Source organism: Stegostoma tigrinum, chromosome 23 (genome assembly GCF_030684315.1).
Source record: "Stegostoma tigrinum isolate sSteTig4 chromosome 23, sSteTig4.hap1, whole genome shotgun sequence".
Taxonomy (NCBI): domain Eukaryota; kingdom Metazoa; phylum Chordata; class Chondrichthyes; order Orectolobiformes; family Stegostomatidae; genus Stegostoma; species Stegostoma tigrinum.
In genome coordinates, this window is record NC_081376.1 from 14884108 (window position 1) to 14903813 (window position 19706).

Here is a 19706-nt window from a genome sequence, read left to right on the forward strand (position 1 = left end):
AAAATTGCTCAAAAATCACTCACATGCCAGCACAACACAATACAAATAATAGCACAGTTGAATAAATGTTTAATTCATACCTAATAATGAAATAAAACTAAACTTAACACCTTACCTTCGAAAAGATGTCAAGAAGACTTGATGGAGGAGGAGATTTTGAGGTTGCTCTGTTGTTAATGCAGGGGTTGAGGGTCATCATCATCATCATCATCATCATCATCGCTTTCAGGTACAGTTGGGGTTGGAGGGTTAGGGTGTAAAATAGATAATCCAGAAGTGGATGGCTGTGGTTCATTGTGTTCTGACTGTTTCTTGAGGGTTGGCTTAAAAAAAGACATCCAGTTTTTGCTGCTTTGCCTTTTTTCCTCTTTCATGAAGAAGTTGTTTATAGGATGCCAAATAATTATTTCACAAACTGCTACCCTGCTGAGTTCTGCATTTCAATCATTGTCCTCTAAGAGCTACAACTGCTTCTCAATTTACCTCAGGACGGAAGACAAAGCTAAAGTGGAAATTTCTCATGGTGCTGCATCCTGGACTTCATCTTCTTCATCCCCAGCTTCCACTACCCCCTCAGTGAAAAGTCGTTGTAGGTCAGTTGTAGAGAGGTCTTCACTGTGGGACTCAAGCAACTCTTCAACATCCTCATTCTCCACTTCTTCGAATCCAACTTGCTGTGCTAGATCAACACAATGTTCTTTGATTATCCCTTGGGGAATACAGTAATATCCCCTGATTTAGCTTAATTTATACATATTTGAGTGTTAGCCCTTTACTCCACATCTTCCCACCACATCTGTCCTTACATCCAATATTTAAAGATCCTACATTGCCTATCCATACACAAGCAACGTCAACTCACTAAAATTAATTGAGACTGCCCTGGTTTTATTTTGTGCAAGACTTTTGCAGTTGTCAGAAAAGGGTGACTCTCATCCATGGCTTAATGCTGCACTTAACCCAGGTGAAAGTATTGAGTTCCAAACCAGTATAACAGCAAGGCTTTGCTTGACCTTCTACCCTCTGCATGCAGTATCCTTCACAGTTTCCAGCTGTCTTATCACCATCCCTAGGCAAGATAAAGGGCTGAGCTATTCCAATATAGTCCTCATTCGTTTTAATCCTCGTTAGCATCAACTGTACTAACCCTGATCCTTCCAAAACGACACAGTTGTGTTGAATGGCAAACTAAAACTGATGGGGGACATGTAAGCATTTCCATCAGAATGCCTCACCTGCTCTAAGAATAAAAGGTGGTAATTAGCTGGTGGGGTGGGTGGGGATAATGTTCTCCCAATTATTCCACTTTTATTGGACTTGGTTGAAATCCGTTTGATTTCTTCTCAAACATTTGGGCGTTCATGTTCCTGTGTCATATGTTCCATGTTCCATATCATGCCCCATGTTCTTTGATTATCCCAGCAGAGCATAGTCACCAAAGGTTTTATCGCAGAGCTTTATAGTTGGGAGGCCATGGGCCTGAGAATCCTCTCATTGACAATAGATCCGATGAATTCTCATGGTGTCATGTGAAACATGGGCAAGGAAACCTCCTTCTGCTCTACCTCAACTGATGAATCTGTACTTCTCCATGTTTAACATGTCTTGAAATAGGATAGACTCAGAAAAAATCTAGCAACTCAAAGCTGGACATGAGGAGGTGGTATGTGTCATCAACTATTATGATCATTATCTCACAATGTGTGTATATATCTCATTCTTCTAATACCTTGTGGCACAGTGTTAATGCCCATAGTTCTGGTCCAGCATTTTTGGATTCAATGTACACCTCAGGATGTGATGACCATGGAGTTACGTCCCCAAAGAGGTAGACAAAATAATTCTACCAATACATTCTTGTCAAGGTATCCTGTTTGTTTCTGTGAGGAGTGCACTTGAGCATGACAGGTGTAGCACCAGATATAACAAAAATGAGGATGCCAACTTGGTATCACAAAGGTCGACTTGCATGCCATAGAATGGGTGATGGACAGAGATAAATAAGCTTACACCATGAGTCAGATGTAAGTCCTCCATTCCTAGAACGTCCAGTCATGAATAGTGGAGGATAATTTAAAAAAATCCCCTTCAATCATAGCACAACCTAGCACATCAAAGCAAACAACAAGCTGAAGCATTGGTCACCATCTCCAGCTGACAATGACTCCTGAGGTCCACAACAACTAGAATACTGAACATTTACTGGTGCTCCAGAACCAGTTATGTCCCAAGGCCAATCGATTCAAGGAAAGCCACAATATTGGCATTTACCCAAAGATGTGGAAAATGACTCTAATAGTTCATATCTACAAAAGCACATGAGAGCAGGTGCCATCTCATCAGCCTCAGTTCAACTATCAGCGAAGTGATAAAGCTGCCCTTGACATATTGTTAAGTGTGGCCTGCTCACATGCATTTGGAAAGGCAAGGACTGATTAGGGATAGTCAACATGGAAAAGCAAATCAGGGCAGGACTTATACACTTAAGGGTACGATCCTGGGGAATGTTGTCAAACAAAAAGACCTTGGGGTGCAACTTTGTAGTTCTTTGAAGGTGGAATAACACGTAGACAGGGTAGTGAACAAAGCATTTGGTATGCTTGTCTTTATTAGTCAGTGCATTGAGTAAAAGAGTTGCAATATCATGTTGTGCCTGTACAGGACATTGGTTAGAGATAATGGGAACTGCAGATGCTGGAGATTCCAAGATAATAAAATGTGAGGCTGGATGAACACAGCAGGCCAAGCAGCATCTCAGGAGCACAAAAGCTGACGTTTCGGGCCTAGACCCTTCATCAGAGAGGGGGATGGGGGGAGGGAACTGGAATAAATAGGGAGAGAGGGGGAGGCGGACCGAAGATGGAGAGTAAAAAGATAGGTGGAGAGAGTGTAGGTGGGGAGGTAGGGAGGGGATAGGTCAGTCCAGGGAAGACGGACAGGTCAAGGAGGTGGGATGAGGTTAGTAGGTAGCTGGGGGTGCGGCTTGGGGTGGGAGGAAGGGATGGGTGAGAGGAAGAACCGGTTAGGGATGCAGAGACAGGTTGGACTGGTTTTGGGATGCAGTGGGTGCGGGGGAAGAGCTGGGCTGGTTGTGTGGTGCAGTGGGGGGAGGGGATGAACTGGGCTGGTTTAGGGATGCAGTAGGGGAAGGGGAGATTTTGAAACTGGTGAAGTCCACATTGATACCATATGGCTGCAGGGTTCCCAGGCGGAATATGAGTTACTGTTCCTGCAACCTTCGGGTGGCATCATTGTGGCAGTGCAGGAGGCCCATGATGGACATGTCATCAAGAGAATGGGAGGGGGAGTGGAAATGGTTTGCGACTGGGAGGTGCAGTTGTTTGTTGCGAACTGAGCGGAGGTGTTCTGCAAAGCGGTCCCCAAGCCTCCGCTTGGTTTCCCCAATGTAGAGGAAGCCGCACCGGGTACAGTGGATGCAGTATATCACATTGGCAGATGTGCAGGTGAACCTCTGCTTAATGTGGAATGTCATCTTGGAGCCTGGGATGGGGGTGAGGGAGGAGGTGTGGTGATAGGTGTAGCATTTCCTGCGGTTGCAGGGGAAGGTGCCGGGTGTGGTGGGGTTGGAGGGCAGTGTGGAGCGAACAAGGGAGTCACGGAGAGAGTGGTCTCTCCGGAAAGCAGACAGGGGAGGGGATGGAAAAATGTCTTGGGTGGTGGGGTCGGATTGTAAATGGCGGAAGTGTCGGAGGATAATGTGTTGTATCCGGAGGTTGGTAGGGTGGTGTGTGAGAACGAGGGGGATCCTCTTGGGACGGTTGTGGCGGGGGCGGGGTGTGAGGGATGTGTCGCGGGAAATGCGGGAGACGCGGTCAAGGGCGTTCTCGATCACCGTGGGGGGAAAGTTGCGGTCCTTAAAGAACTTGGACATCTGGGATGTGCGGGAGTGAAATGTCTTATCGTGGGAGCAGATGCGGCGGAGGCGGAGGAATTGGGAATAGGGGATGGAATTTTTGCAGGAGGGTGGGTGGGAGGAGGTGTATTCTAGGTAGCTGTGGGAGTCGGTGGGCTTGAAATGGACATCAGTTACAAGCTGGTTGCCTGAGATGGAGACTGAGAGGTCCAGGAAGGTGAGGGATGTGCTGGAGATGGCCCAGGTGAACTGAAGGTTGTGGTGGAAGGTGTTGGTGAAGTGGATGAACTGTTCGAGCTCCTCTGGGGAGCAAGAGGCGGCGCCGATACAGTCATCAATGTACCGGAGGAAGAGGTGGGGTTTGGGGCCTGTGTAGGTGCGGAAGAGGGACTGTTCCACGTAACCTACAAAGAGGCAGGCATAGCTGGGGCCCATGCGGGTGCCCATGGCCACCCCGTTAGTCTGTAGGAAGTGGGAGGAGTCAAAAGAGAAGTTGTTGAGTGTGAGGACGAGTTCAGCTAGGCGGATGAGAGTGTCGGTGGAGGGGGCCTGGTCGGGCCTGCGGGACAGGAAGAAGCGGAGGGCCTTGAGGCCATCTCCATGCGGAATGCAGGTGTACAGGGACTGGACGTCCATGGTGAATATGATGTGTTGGGGGCCAGGGAATTGGAAGTCCTGGAGGAGGTGGAGGGCGTGGGTGGTGTCACGGACGTAGGTGGGGAGTTCCTGGACCAAAGGGGAGAAAATGGAGTCCAGATAGGTGGAGATGAGTTCGGTGGGGCAGGAGCAGGCTGAGACGATGGGTCGACCAGGGCAGGCAGGTTTGTGGATTTTGGGAAGGAGATAGAAACGGGCCATGCGGGGTTGGGGAACAATGAGGTTGGAGGCTGTGGGTGGGAGGTCCCCTGAGGTGATGAGGTCGTGAATGGTGTTGGAGATGATGGTTTGGTGCTTGGGTGCGGGGTCATGATCGAGGGGGCGGTAGGAGGTGGTGTCGGAGAGTTGGCATCTGGCCTCAGCGATGTAGAGGTCAGTGCGCCATACTACCACAGCGCCACCCTTGTCTGCGGGTTTGATGGTGAGGTTGGGGTTGGAGCGGAGGGAGCGGAGGGCTGCCCGTTCTGCGGGGGAGAGGTTGGAGTGGGTGAGAGGGGTGGAGAGGTTGAGGCGGTTAATGTCTCGACGGCAGTTGGAGATGAAGAGGTCGAGGGAGGGTAGGAGGCCTTGTGTTGGAAGCGGGTGAAGGGGTCAGTGGAAGGAGGGTTGGGTTCCCAGTTGAAGAAGTAGCCATGGAGGCGAAGACGGCGGAAAAACTGCTCTATGTCCGACCGTGACTGGTATTCGTTGATGTGTGGTTGTAGGGGGACAAAGGTGAGCCCCTTGCTAAGGACTGACCGTTCGTCCTCAGTCAGTGGGAGGTCTGGGGGGATGGTGAAGATGCGGCAGGGCTCAGTGTGGCTGTCTCCTCTGGGGTTGCAGGCTGTGGAGGTTGTGGGCGGAGCGATGAGGTCGTCGGCCGTGGGCGGGGTTCCGTCGGCCGTGGGCGGGGTTCCGTCGGCCGTGGGCGGGGTTTCATCGGCGTCGGCCGTGGGCGGGGCTTCGCCGGCCGTGGGCGGGGTTCCGTCGGCGTGGACCGTGGGCGGGGTTGCGTCGGCGTCGGCCGTGGGCGGGGTTGCGTCGGCGTCGACCGTGGGCGGGGTTGCGTCGGCGGTTGGAGGATCGAGGTGGGCGGCAGCAGCTGAGGTGAGGGTGGTGTGTGGGCTGTAGTACCTGGACGTGGAGGTGGTGACTGCAGCAGCGGTTCCGGAAGTTCTGTGGCCGGCGGAGGCGGATGTGACGTCATCGGTGGGGTCTCCGGCCGTGTCCTCATGGTCAATGGCGGCGGGTGCATGGTGGGGGTGGGGCAGGGACAGAGTCGGGATTTGGGAGGCGCAGGAATCCTCTTGTGGGTGGCAGGGGCCAGTGAGTTTGTTGTACTTACGATTTTTGGTGTCCAGTGAAGCTGAGTGGAACTGGGTGTTCAGTCTGTGGATCCTGCGGAGGATAAAAAACAGCAGGGGTCCTTTGCAGGTCTGGGAGAGGGAGGCTCTGAGCTGGGGCAGGCTGGACATTGGTTAGGCCATTTTTGGAATACTGCACTTAGTTCTGGTCTCTCTGCTATAGGAAAAGTGTTGTTAATCTTGAAAGAGTTCAGAAAAGATTTACCAGGATGTTGCCAGCGTTGGAGGATTTGAGCTATAGGGACATGCTGAATAGGTTAGCGATATTTTCCCTGGAGCATTGAAGGCTGACCTTATAAGGCTTTATAAAACCATGAGGGACATGGATAGGGTGAATAGTGAAGGTTTTTTTCTCAGGGTAGAGGAATCCAAAACTAGAGGGTATAGGTTTAAGCTGAGACAGGAAAGATTTAAATGGCACCTAAGGAGCAACTTTTTCATGCAGTGGGTGATGCCCATATGGGACAAGCTGCCAGGGGAAGTGGTGGAGATTGGCACAATTACAACACTTAAGAGGCATCTGGATAGGTACCTGAATAGGAAGGGTTTAAAGGGATATTGGCCAAATGCTGGTAAATGGGACTAGATTAATTCAGGATAACGTGGATGAGTTGAATCAAAGGGTCTGTTTCTATGCTGTACAACTCAATGACTCTACAACCCTATGACTAATAACCTGCTCTATGGCACTCAGTTTGGAATTTGTCATAGCCAGTTAGCTCCAAACCTCATTCCAGCTTTGGTTCAAACACTGACAAAGAAGCTGAATTTCAGAGGAGAGGTGATAGATACTTCCCCTGATATCAAGGTAGCACTTGACCACGTGTGACATTAAGTAGCTCTAATAAAACTGATGTCAATGGGAATCAGATGAAAATACTCCATTGATTGCAATCACGCACATCACAAAAGAAGATACTTGTGGTTAGTGGAGCGGCCAATCATTTCAGCCCCAGCTTATCAAAGCGGGAGTTCGTCAGGGTCGAGTCCGAGGCCCAACCATCTTCAGCTGCTTCAACAATGGCTATCTGTCCTGCATAATGTCAGAAGTGGGGATGATTGCTGATGATTGCACAATGTTCAGCACCATTTGCACCTCCTCAGATACTGCATGCAGGCTTGGAATGATAAATGACAAATAATAATCAAATCACAGAAATGCCGCATATGGCCAACAATTGCAAATCTAATAATCTCTGCTTGACAATGGATGGTATTACCATGCTGAATTATTCACCATCTATGTGCTAGGAGATTATCATTGACCAGAAACCTAACTGCACTAGACATATATTCTGGCTATAAGAACAGGTCAGAGATCAGGAATTCTGCACAAAATAGCTCGTCTCCTGACTCATCAGTCTTATGGTGGAATTCTCTCTACTTCACTGGTGGATGCTGCTCTAATTACACTAAAGAGGTTCAACACGATAAACATGAAAGAAGCCTGCATAATAGGACCTACCTTAAACATATGTTGAATATGCACCACTGCTATGTAGTGGCAGCACTGCATACCACCTACAAGATACAATGCAGCAATGTGTCAAAATGCCTTTGAAAATGCTTTCCAAACCTTCAATGTCTACTCTATAGAAAAACTAGGGCAGTTGGGAACACCATCAATTCCAAGTTCCCTCCATACTCAGAATTCTGACTTGGAATTATATCATTGTTTCTTTGCTGTTGCAGGATCAAAATCCTGGAACCCCCTCCCTATAAATACTGTAGATGTTTTTACCCCACATAATTCTTGATTTGTCAGTGGTTCTTCAATTCAGAGAGCTGTAAATTTTGCTATTTGTTTCCTTCTTGGCCCTTTGGAAGAGAGATCTAGTACTACACATTTGAGGAATCATAGGATGAGAGATTGAGCATGATACAGAGGGAGGCAACTTAATCGATCGCAGCATTTCTTGCTTTCTTGAAAGAGCCATTCAGTCAGTTCCGCTCCCCAAGAAATAAATTTGTGCCCTTTCTAGGGTTTATTCCATTTGTTTTGAAGGTTATTATTTCATTTCCTCCACTGTTCTCAAGCTTTGCAACCAGGTCATAAGAATACACTGAATAAAAGAAATTCTCCTTTTTTTTGATTCTTTTATCAGCTCTTTGTCCTCTAGTTGTTTGACCCATATGTCTATGGACTTAGTTTCTCCTCCTTTGGTGAAATGACTTTGAAAACTTCCATCAAATCTCACCCTAACAATCTCCAGTGCTCTAAAGGAAGCAACACCAGTTTCTCTGATTGGGGTTGGGGTTAGCCTTTGTGGAAATTTCAATGAAGACAGGCTTCAGATCTCAGTCCCAGAGGAACAGGGGTGAGACACTTAGCTTCCTAAACAATGCAGGGAAAGCTAACAAGCCGCTGATCTTCTGGCAAACCAAATGAGTTTACACTACGAATCTGCTCACTCCCAGTTTGGGAGTTTCTATCTTTGAATTTAAATGGATTTAGAGTCAGATATTAAGGTTGCAAAATTCGACAACATAGTCTGTAAGTACACAGGGAAAGAATACTTTTTCACCATGCCACTTTCATTGAAGACACAGGCAATTAAAGATTCCTTCATTGGATTAAACTGATTGAGATTCAAATCCATGGAATTAATAAATTGCCTACTGACAACACACATTGAACAACTGATGAAATTAAGAAATGCAACTATGGAGCATGCTGAATTGAATACACAACAAATCCAGCTAAAATGGAAAAAAATTGAAATTGTGTAATCACTGAAGGTTAAATGTCTAACTAATGATTCAGCACCATTGCACATGACCCTCTGCCTGTGACGCCCATAACTTCTCTGTTCCCCTGCACTACAAGTGATTTCATTGAGCTAACCGCTAAGCTTTATTTCTCACATTGGCTGGGGTAAATGAAGCCCTGTGCACACATTCTGCACTCACTAGTGTCCATTTGATATCTGTAGTGAATGTTACTAAGGAATGGATCAGAATTCACTAACATTAAAAAGATGTTAAGTGCAGCTTCAAAAACCTTTTAAATCTCACTTTACACAATTGCAGTTATGAAATTGGATCAGAATTTCTCAGCTGGTTCTAAATTCATTTTTGAATGATACTTTATGCCTCTATTTTACTGCTTAATTTTAGTTAATGCAACACATTGACAATAAAATCTACAAAATAGCAGCACTATAGCATTTGGTTGCTGGACGACCAGAAATTGCTTGGGGAATGATGATGCTTTGTAGCCTTAGATTATTAATTTGTAGAAAATTTCAGCAATTTATATCCTTTTTATTAATCTTGGCTCAACATTGTGCCAGCTTTGATTTCTACAATCCTGTTAGTATTGAAGGGCAATATTTTTGAGATGAAAAACTATTTTGATATGGAGAAATGCAAAGCAGATAGGTTTCTTTCAGAAAGTAATGCTCTGAGTTACAGAGTGTGAGTAAGTTGAGACAGGAGGTGTGGAAGTATAGCGTGATTGGGTTGGGGTAGTTGTAGAGGGGGTTATGGATAAGGTGCCTTTGGACCTATGGTTCCTGAAGCTCTCCACTGCCACTGGGAGGTTTCCTTATCTCATGTCAGGCTCTGTTGTAGACTGGCTGATAGAGATTGATTGCTAATGTTCATCAATAATTCCATTATTGTTACATTATGTGACTACCTAGGGTGTTGGAGGTCCTTCGTCTTTTATCATTCATCAATTGTTATATGATTATGAGAGCAGTGTAATGACATATTCACTGGGTGTTCCTCTCTGTGATTATGATGGACAAGGCTGCCTGTTCCATATTTCGTATGTAAAGATCATTTGTATGCTTTGCACGCCGAACATTTCGTTGGCTCATTAACTCCCTAAGGACTAATACAATGATTCCTGAAAGTAACTGAGTTACAATGACTTCTTCGTCTCCACATTCTATCTATTTCTTTTTGTTATAGTAGCCTTCCCCCTCATTCTCTTTTACTCCATTGCCTTGCTTTATCTTGCTCTTTTCTGTCTGTAATTTGACGCTTGTTCTAATTGTCCTATTGTCATTTAGTCTGCTTCTTTCAGTATTCTGTCTTTTGTGCAGCAATGAGCCATTGGGAGTGACGATTCCAGATGTGACACCGATGTTGCTCTGTATCAGATCATTGTTCCAGTGATTTCCAGCAGAAATATAGGTTGAGGTCCACTGTGAACATAAACACTCTGTTTATGTCACCCATCACCAAAGCTGTGATTGCACAATTTTTCGTCCAGAATATTCAGCAATCTGGGAGCGCAAGCTTATGCTAGTATCAGTCGCAAGATATCACTAGCACATCATGGTTAAGCTTCTCAATCACGCTGCTAGTTTAAGTAGAATTAGCACAGACATCACAGGCATAATGGACACTTTGTAGTACTGTTCTATTCTATCCTACGAAGTGATGTAAATGTACCGTGTCAGAAGGATTGTACTCATGCAGGGCCATAAGCTACATATGTACTCAATTGGAAAATTAAAGTAGATTTTCATTGATATGGCAAATATTATAATCGTAACACATTCTAAAGTGGAACGCCAATGAAGTACCTTTTGAAATTAAAACTCTGTAATGTAAGAAACACAGCAGTCAGTTTGAATATAAAGAGGCAGAACAAGTTAAATGCATTCTCCAGAGGTATGCAGTAAGAATCCCAGAGCCTGATGGATTGTTCCCGTTTAACAGATTTGGAAAATCTTGAAGACATGATTTCAAAGTACGGAAGATTAGGAATAGGCAGGATGCTGAGCAATCCTGCTTTTCCCAGAGAGTAGTGGGCTCCTAGAATGCGGCTGTGGTCAGTTCTCATTGCTGTCTTCTGACTGAGGCAAAAGGTAGGTACTGATAGGGCTAGGGCCATCTCCTGTTGTGTTTCTGATCATTCACAGGGCTCAGAGAGGAATTTTCAGGAGTTTGATTTCCTTTTTTGACCTTGAACTTGATCTCTGGTGAGAAACAATAGGGGAATAAGATTGAGGGAAGGGAAGAAATGTGTAGTCACAAAGCTCTGACCATTGCGATATGTGTGGCAAGGCTCAACAGACTAGCTGTTCTTTTGTTGCTTGTCAATTTAGCAGGTTTGCCGATATTGACTTTATTAATATGTAATAATTAAAGTAAATATAATTGCTTTAGCAGTAGTACAGAGGAATGAATAATCTTTACGTTAGCCTGATGCAGTTGTGTTGCAATGTTGGGTAGAGTACTTGTGGATAGGGAACAAGGAAGTTAGAATTTGGTATTTGTAAAATACCAGGGGGTGGAAGCATTGCATGGTCCCTTAAAAAATGATGTGCTTTTTGGATACTTAGAGCTGTAAAATGGATGTCTGTGAGCAGCAGCTTGAATGTTTGCAAGTACACAGAGACCACCCAAATTGAAACATTTATATCAAAAAGCTGTATAGTTAGCAGGCTAAGTAGCAGTTTTTTTTTACCAAGACCACAGGGTTTTGAATTTGGCTAATCAATTTGAACCAGGCACTTAGATAGCAAAAACCAATTCAATGTAAATCTGATGGTTTTGACAACATAGGACCAATCCTATTGTAAGAAATTTATATGTCATCAAGAGTATAAAAGAAGTGAGTAGTTGGACACAGACAGCAGAGTTAACTGCTATCTGCCAGAGTTAACAGGTCTCAGCTGTCAAGGGAGAATCACTGGCACTCAGAGGCTCTTCTATATCTTAGAGAAAGCACCATCTAAATAACAGCAGTATTGGTGGCACAACTTGTTAACATTCCTGACTGAAGAATCAATGGAAGAAGGCATAGAGCAGTCTGGAAGGCACGTAACCTGGCTGTAATTTTGAGAGACTACATTGTATGTTTATTTTATGTAAGTAGTACTTGTATTTATTGGAAGTGCATGTCATTAGAATCTTGTTTTATTCAGAAATAATTAATAGCTAGAAGGGATGAATTTGGTTTGTTAATAGGTTGGTTAATTTGTTCACTGTAAGAGTTAAAAGATGTTATTTGTTGATTATAAAGTGGGTGTCAGGGAATTATTTTATTTAACCACTGGAAATTTCTGAAAGGCAGGTTACACCACTTTTCGCACTCCTCTTACAAGTTATAGGGCGAGGTGCTCCTCTTTGGGTATTTCGATTTTAGTTCTCAGAGGAGGGTGCCAACCTCCACTTTATAACAGCTGTAACCCTTGACTGTTATTGGTATTCTGTTCTCTTCCCTGATCATAAGCTCTGTCTTCAAGTTTGTATCCTGTCTCCACCCTGGCTGCTTTACCTGTAGTTCGCCTATCACACCATTCTCACTTAGTTGTCGGGTGAAAAACCACATTTATTATTGTTCCACCATTCCTGAAGATTGCCTGCAGCTTTTAATTTCACCACCTTCCCTGCTTCCTGTGATCAATAGCCCTCCTGTTACATTTAAATAATGAGTAGTCCATGTAATATGCAAATAGAGTGTGACTTAATAGTTCACATTTTACATCCTGTAGCACCCAAAACATATTAACTCCCTGCTAGATCAAATGTAATTCTTTCTAACATGTAATACGGCCTTCTACCCATATGCTTACCATGCCTTTTGACAGAGAAGCACATATGCAATGCCAAGTTATCCCATGTATGATCAAACAAGTAGAGTTATGCTCTCTGATAGCTGTCCTGTTCATCATTAGTTGTACAATTGAGAATCCCGTCCTCAAGCTCATTTTCGATGTCAGCTTATCTTAGAAACCTATAGTTGGCCCATCTGTTTGTGTCCATTTTTAACCTGCAACAGCCTCCAAATTCTCTGCACTTCGCCAAATTCTCAACCAAAATTTTAGTTGTTCCACCAGCGACAGCAGGGCCTTACTGTAAAGGCTCTAAACTCTGGAATTCCCTCCGAAAACGTTTCCACCGCATTCAACTGTCTCGTTTAGAACTCCTTTTTGGTCTGTCCTTTTTTCAAAGCTTTGGCCAGCTGCCCTCCTCATGTGGCTTGATGTCAAATTCTGTTCAATAAAGTTCATGTAAGTTCCTTCTCATTTTACTGTGTGAAAGCTGCAGGTATTCAAATGAAAGTTGTTTTTACATTTAAAAATTTTGGCCTAATTTTGGGGCTTGATGTCCACATTCAAACTGTGCTCAATATACTGGTACCATTTGAGGCATCTCAGACTTTGTCTGTCAGGTATCAGGACCCTGACGAATGGGAGCACGTGTCTCTCTGATGCAGAGCAGACACAATGCTTACATAATTCTGGGCTACCAGTTCTTTTTGAGGCCTACCCAACGCTCTGTGAGGGGAGGCCTGCAATAACATTTTCCTTCCTTTGCCTTCTACCTGCTTTTATTTGGAAGTTGCTGAAGGCAGTAAGAGATGGGGCCTCTCCTGGTTCCCTGGTGACTTGTGAACTCCCCCTGGAGATGCAATAAGTGCTGGCAGATATTGTGCCTTTAACATAAGGCCTGGGACATGATTTTGGTTGAGCTTCAGAACTTCAGGTTCTGGCTAATGCCACCTAGCCTTCGCTGCAAAAACGAACTGGAATCAACTTCTATCCCAATGGGCTCTCATTTGCCCTATAAATTGGTAAGCGATATCAGTGTTTCCATTTTATATTTGTGATTTACATAAAAATTAATCCAAGCTGTGTAGTTCCTTTACCTGATGATTATTAACTGATGCTTTCCATAGTGAACATTATTTAATGATTAATTTATAAATCCAGTAAACAATATTCTCTTCACTCAGCTCACTTCTTTCAAATAATCTGCCCATATCGACAGCAATGTTGACCCTTTCAATGCAGTAACTATTCCATGTTTCTTGCGCATTATATTGACTCGCACCCCTCTAATTAATTCTGTGAGCCTACATTATTTAATAGTGGATTTGATTTAGATGAAAAGATAAATCAAGTCCTACACTTGACATATTAAATAATTGCTTTGGTGTTATTTACTTATGTGTTAATAGTAACATAAATGGTGAAAATATTTACAAGATAGTGCTTTACTTGCTGTATAAAAAGGTGCATCAATGCTCGGACTTCTATTTATTTTACTTTGAATATGTTACTGCTGTCATTTATTGTGTGCATTCATTAACTTGGCATTTCCACATGTGTTACTTCCTCTCTATTTTTGAAGACATTATTGCCTCCATTTAGCAATTTATTTTAAGTTTGTTGCTGCTTCCATTTACGAACTCATACATTTTTAATGTGTTAACATCACCAGTATCGAGCTGACAAGAAGATGCCACATCTTCATAAACAATATTTTTGCCCAAGATTCCATTCCATGGATTAATGATTCATTGTATGCAGACCTTTCTGATCAATTTGTTCCTTATTAGCCTTATGTTTCTTCTCGATCTATTTATACAAATTGTTTTAAATGAGGAATTTGCATCTGTATGTAACAATGGCCACCACCTTGGAATGTCCAAGTGCACTAAAGACAATGAAATACTTTTGAAGTTTAATGAAGAGCAGTAGACAATACCACATATCGGAGTTTGATAAAAGACCAAATATTCATTATATTCAAGGTAGAATTAGGGACTTGAATGTTGATCAAAAAGCATTCATGTAATTTTCCATATTAACCTTTAGTTGCAACTTAAAATCTGCAGAAAGGTGCCTTCTCGAATGTCTGTTTTGAATTTCTTCGGTTCTTTATTATTTGCTGTGATCTCTCATGCTCCAACTTCACAGATACCTGTTAGATTTACTGATGCCCAGATGTGCTGCTGTCAATTTTGAACACAAAAACAACTTTTACCTTTAGAGACAATAAAAAACGGCAGATGCTGGAATCCAAGGTAGACAGACAGGAGGCTGGAAGAACACAGCAGACCAGGCAGCATCTGGAGGTGCAGATAAAGAGGTGTAGGGTGGGGTGGAGGTGGAATGGTGGTGATAGGTGGGCACTGGTGGTAGGTTCAACCTGGTTGGTCGATGGGAGGGATAAATCCAGTTGGCAGCTGGAAGGGTGAATGTGGAATGGAAGGGAGGAGGTGCTGCCAGCATCTCTGCCTGGTCTGTAACTGCCAACCTATCCTCCCGGTTGCCACCTATTTCAACTCCATGCCCCACTTCCCTTCCGACACATCTGTCCTCAGCCTACTCCAGTGCTGCAGCGACTTGGAACACAAATTTGAAGAACAACACCTTATCTTCTGTCTGGGCACCCTACAGTCTGGAGGATTCCACATTGAGTTCTCCTCCAATTTCAAATAACTTTGCCACCCTTCCCCCCATCTCCCCTCCTCCTCCTTTCCATTCTACCTACTGACCTTCCCTTTCAGCATTAATCAGATTCATTCCTCCCACCGACCAACCGGGTCATACCTGCCACCAGTGTCCACCTATCATCACCATTCTGTCTCCACCCATCCCTTTATCTACAGCTCCCCACTAGCCCCACATCCAGTCCTGAAGAAGGGTAATACCCAAAACATTGATTGCTCCATTCCTCCAGATGCTGCCTGGCCTGCTGTGTTCTTCCAGCCTCCTGTTTGTCTAACTATTACTTTTAGTCTAGCGTCATGTTCAAACAGTTTCATGTGAGTACTGTCAATATTTGATAGTGAGTTGTAATGTAAGGAGACATTGGGACAGATGGTTTGCTTAAGGAGGTAGGTTTTAATGACCTTCCTATTTGGGGTGCTTAAACTTGACTAAAGGGTAGTGTCGAAAAAAATGGAGGGGCAGTCCTCCACAAGGTGCATAATCTTAAAATTAAAATTTGGCCTTTGAGGGAGAGTGCCAGGAGCAATTCCTCACACAAAAGATGATGAAAATCTGAAACTCCCTCCCGTAAAGTACTGTCATTGTTGTGTGAGGGCTGAAAATTTCAGAACTGAAATGGATACTTTCTTATTAAGGGAGCGAAACCTTGTTGAAGAAAATTAAATGATGAGGCAAAAGCTGCAGAAATGAGTCCTTAAGACTCTTGGGCAGTTTGCTGGATCTTTGAGTGGAATTTAGAGCCTAACCTTTCTGTCGCAGATGTAATGGTCAAATCCACAACAGCACGCATGGGCCTAATCACAATGCAGCATCTTACAGTCGATGTCTCAAGCTCCCACTGTAGCACAGCCAAAGCCATTCAGTATGTAATCACATCCATGCACCAGGTATGGCATCAGATTGGTCCATGTATAAAGCTCATTGGTAACCCCATTTAAACTTCTGAATGTTGTAATTTAAAACTAACCAGCATCCCAGCTTTATGAAACAATGTAAAAGATTAGTTTATCACTAAGCAATGGCTGAAAGTCATTCAGGGATAACGTTATCAGCTAAAATAGGATAGAAAGATTTAGAGTAAATAATAGAAGTTACACGCGAAGGTGAAAATGAGATAAGCCTTTACTATCATTGCATGCCCAGCTTGTTGAGTGATTCTCCTTCCAAAGTGAAGAGGTTGAAAACCTGCAGTCAACAGCTGTAGATAGCGCCTGCAGTTATAGAGTCATGGAGTCATGTAGAGTCCATGCCGACCAGATATCCTGTACTAACCTAATCCCATTTGCCAGCATTTGGCCCATATCCCTCTGAACCTTTCCTATTCTTACACCCATCCTGATGCCTTTTAAATTTTACAATTGTACCAGCCTCCACCACTTCCTCTGGCAACTCATTCCATACATACACCACCTTCTGCATGGAAAAAGGTGCTCCCTAGGTCTTTTTTTAAATCTTCCCTCCTCCCAACTTAAACCCACACCCTCTAGTTTTCGACTCTCCCATCCTGGGAAAAAGACCTGGTCTATTTACCCTATCCAGGCTCCTCATGACTTTACAAGCCTCCATAAGGTCACCCTTCAGCCTCTGAAATTCCAAGGAAAGTGGTCCCAGACCATTTAGCCTCTCCCTATAGCACAAACAGTCCAACCTTGGCAGCATCCTTGTAAATCTTTTCTGAACCCTTTCAAGTTTCACAGCATCCTTCCTATAGCAGGGAATTCAGGGCTGCACACAGAATTCCAATATTGGCCTAACCAGTGTCCTATATACCCACAACATGACCTCCCAACTCCTATTCTCAAAGCAGTGACCAATAAAGGCAAGCATACCAAATGCTTTCTTCACAATCCTATCTACCTGGGACTCCACTTCAAAGAGCTATGGACCTGCACTCCAAGGTCTCTATGTTCAGCAACACCCCTGGACATTACCATTAAGAGTCCTGAATTGCCTTTTCAAAACGCAGCACCTCACATTTATCTAAACAAAATTCCATCTGCTACTCCTTGACCCATTGGCCCATCTGATCAAGATCCTGTTGCACTCTGAGGTAACCTTCTTCAACATCCACTACACCTCCAATTTTGGTGTCATTTGCAAACGTATTAACCATACCTCCTATATCACATTCAAATCATTTATGTAAATCACGAAAAGCAGTGGACCCAGCACTGATCATTGTGGCACGCCGTTGGCCACAGGCTCCAGCCTGAAAAGCAACCTTCCACCACCACACTCTGGCTTCTACCTTTGAGCCAGTTATGTATCCAGATAGCTAGTTCTCCTATATTCCATTTAATCTAACCTTTCTAACTATTCTACCATGAGGAACCTTGTTGAACGCCTCGCGTCCACCAGTCTGCCCTCAACAATCCTCTTTGTTACTTTTTCAGAAAACTCATTCGAGTTAGTAAGATGGCATTTTCCACACGCAAAGCCATGTTAACTGTCCCTAATCACTACTCGCATTTCCAAATACATGCAAATCCTATCCCTCAGGATTCCCTCCAACACCTTGCCCACCACCAATGTCAGGATCGCTGGTCTATAGTTCCCTGGCTTTTCCTTACCACCTTTCCTAAATAGTGGCACCCCATTAGCCAAGCTCCAGTCTTCCAGCATCTCACCTGTGGTTATCGATGATACAAATATCTCAGTAGGGGCCCAGCAATCACTTCCCTACCTTCCAACAGAGTTCTAGGCTGTGGCTATTGGGGCTTAATTCGGTATAGCTGCCTGGAACGCGTCCCCTGTCTCCCCTGTTGGTTCACATTGTGCCCCTGAGATCTCCACACAACCATGCTCGCTGACAGTGAGACTTTTATACAGAGCAAACCTTCAAAAACAGTTACTATTTCAAGTTGTTGAATCATACTTTCATTATAGGTATTGGGTTGGCCGTGTTCTGGAGCACAGAATTGTCTTTTAGTTGAGATTTTAGTACTTTGAGTCATCTCAGCTGTTAGTTAGAATGCCTCTCATTCTGTCAGCCTGGAGAAAAAGTGCTGGAGATCACAATGGGTCAGCAGCATCCATGGAGAGAAAGCAAGCTAACTTTTTCAGTCGAGATGGCTCAGAGCTGATGTCAAGTGTGGAGGGGGCAGCATTTATGCAACTGTTGTGGGGTGGGGTGGGCAGGGCGGAGTCCTAGGGGAGGCAGGATGTTGACAAAGTCATGTTAAGTGACCAGAACGTGAGAATGGCAGAACAATGATGTGTCTAACTGCCAGACTGTGACGAACAGACAGTCCCACTTGGTTGGGGAGTGGGGAGAGAGGACATGGCAATGGACAATGTAACAAGTAAAACTAAAGAAAGGGAAGGAATAAGGGCAGGCTCATAATTTGAAGGTAGTGAACTCAATGTTAAATCCAGAAGGCTGTAAAGTACCTCGTCTGAAGATGAGATGCTGTTCCTCTAGTTTACGCTGTGATTCGCTGGAGCACTGCAGCATGCTGAGGACAGACAAGTGGGCATGTGAGCAGGGCACAGTGTTAAAATGACCCGCTGTGGGAAGGTCAGTGTCATGCTTTTGCATGTATTCTGCAAAGTGGTCACCCACTCTGTGTTTAGTTTCTCCTGTGTTAGAGTAGGCCACATTGGGTGCAGTGAATGCCGTAGGCCAGGATGGAGGAGGTGCAGATGAAACGCTGCTTCACCTGGAAAGACTGTTTAGGCCCTTGGATGGTGAGCAGGGAGGAGGTGGAGGGGCAGGTGTTGCACCTTCTGTGTTTACATGGGAAGGTGCCATGGGGAGGCACAGCCTTTACTGCAGCCACTGGTTTCACATCATGTAGGAGCACCAGAAAGAGAAAGTCACATGAAGATCAGGCAATAACAGAGTACATGAGGAGTATTAGTTGGGTATTGGGTGAAATGGGTGGAAAGGACACAGACTTTCTTTTTCTGCCACACTATGCTTGTAACTCTGAAACTACCAGCACCAGGGAACTAAACTTTGAAGTCAAGGTGTCTGGGGAAACTGGATACAGTTACACACATTCAGCTAAGTGAAGAAAAAATTGGAAAGAAAGAAAAAAGTTTAGCCTTAATGCTGTTTCAGAGACAGCAGGAACTGCAAATGCCGGAGAATTTGAGATAACAAGGTGTAGAGCTGGATGAACACAGCAGGCCAAGCAGCATCAGAAGAGCAGGAAGGCTGACCTTTCGGGCCTAGACCCTACCCCTCCCCCATTTCTGAAGAAGAGTCTAGGCCTGAACCGTCAGCCTTCCTGCTCCTCTGATTTTGCTTGGCCTGTTGTATTCATCCAGCTCTGCACCTTGTTATCTTAGTCTTAATGCTATTGACTTTTGTACACGAAGTGTGTGGGTGTACATTTATTTACTGCATATTCGTTGCTAAGATATCCATGGTGACAGTTGATCTCAGCAAGATCTCTGATCCTTAGCTTCATAGGTAAGCATTCCATGAGAAAATTCAGTGCAAATATGTTTGAGATGATCATTACATTGCTTCCAACTGTACGCCTGGAGCTATAATCAATATGCAGAGAAAAAAGGAAGGTTTTGTAGGTTTATGGCCCAATTGTTGACAAATGGGTCTGGATATCTGGTTGGTGCACATTAGTTGGATTAAAAGGTCAGTTTCCATGCTGTATGATTCTATGA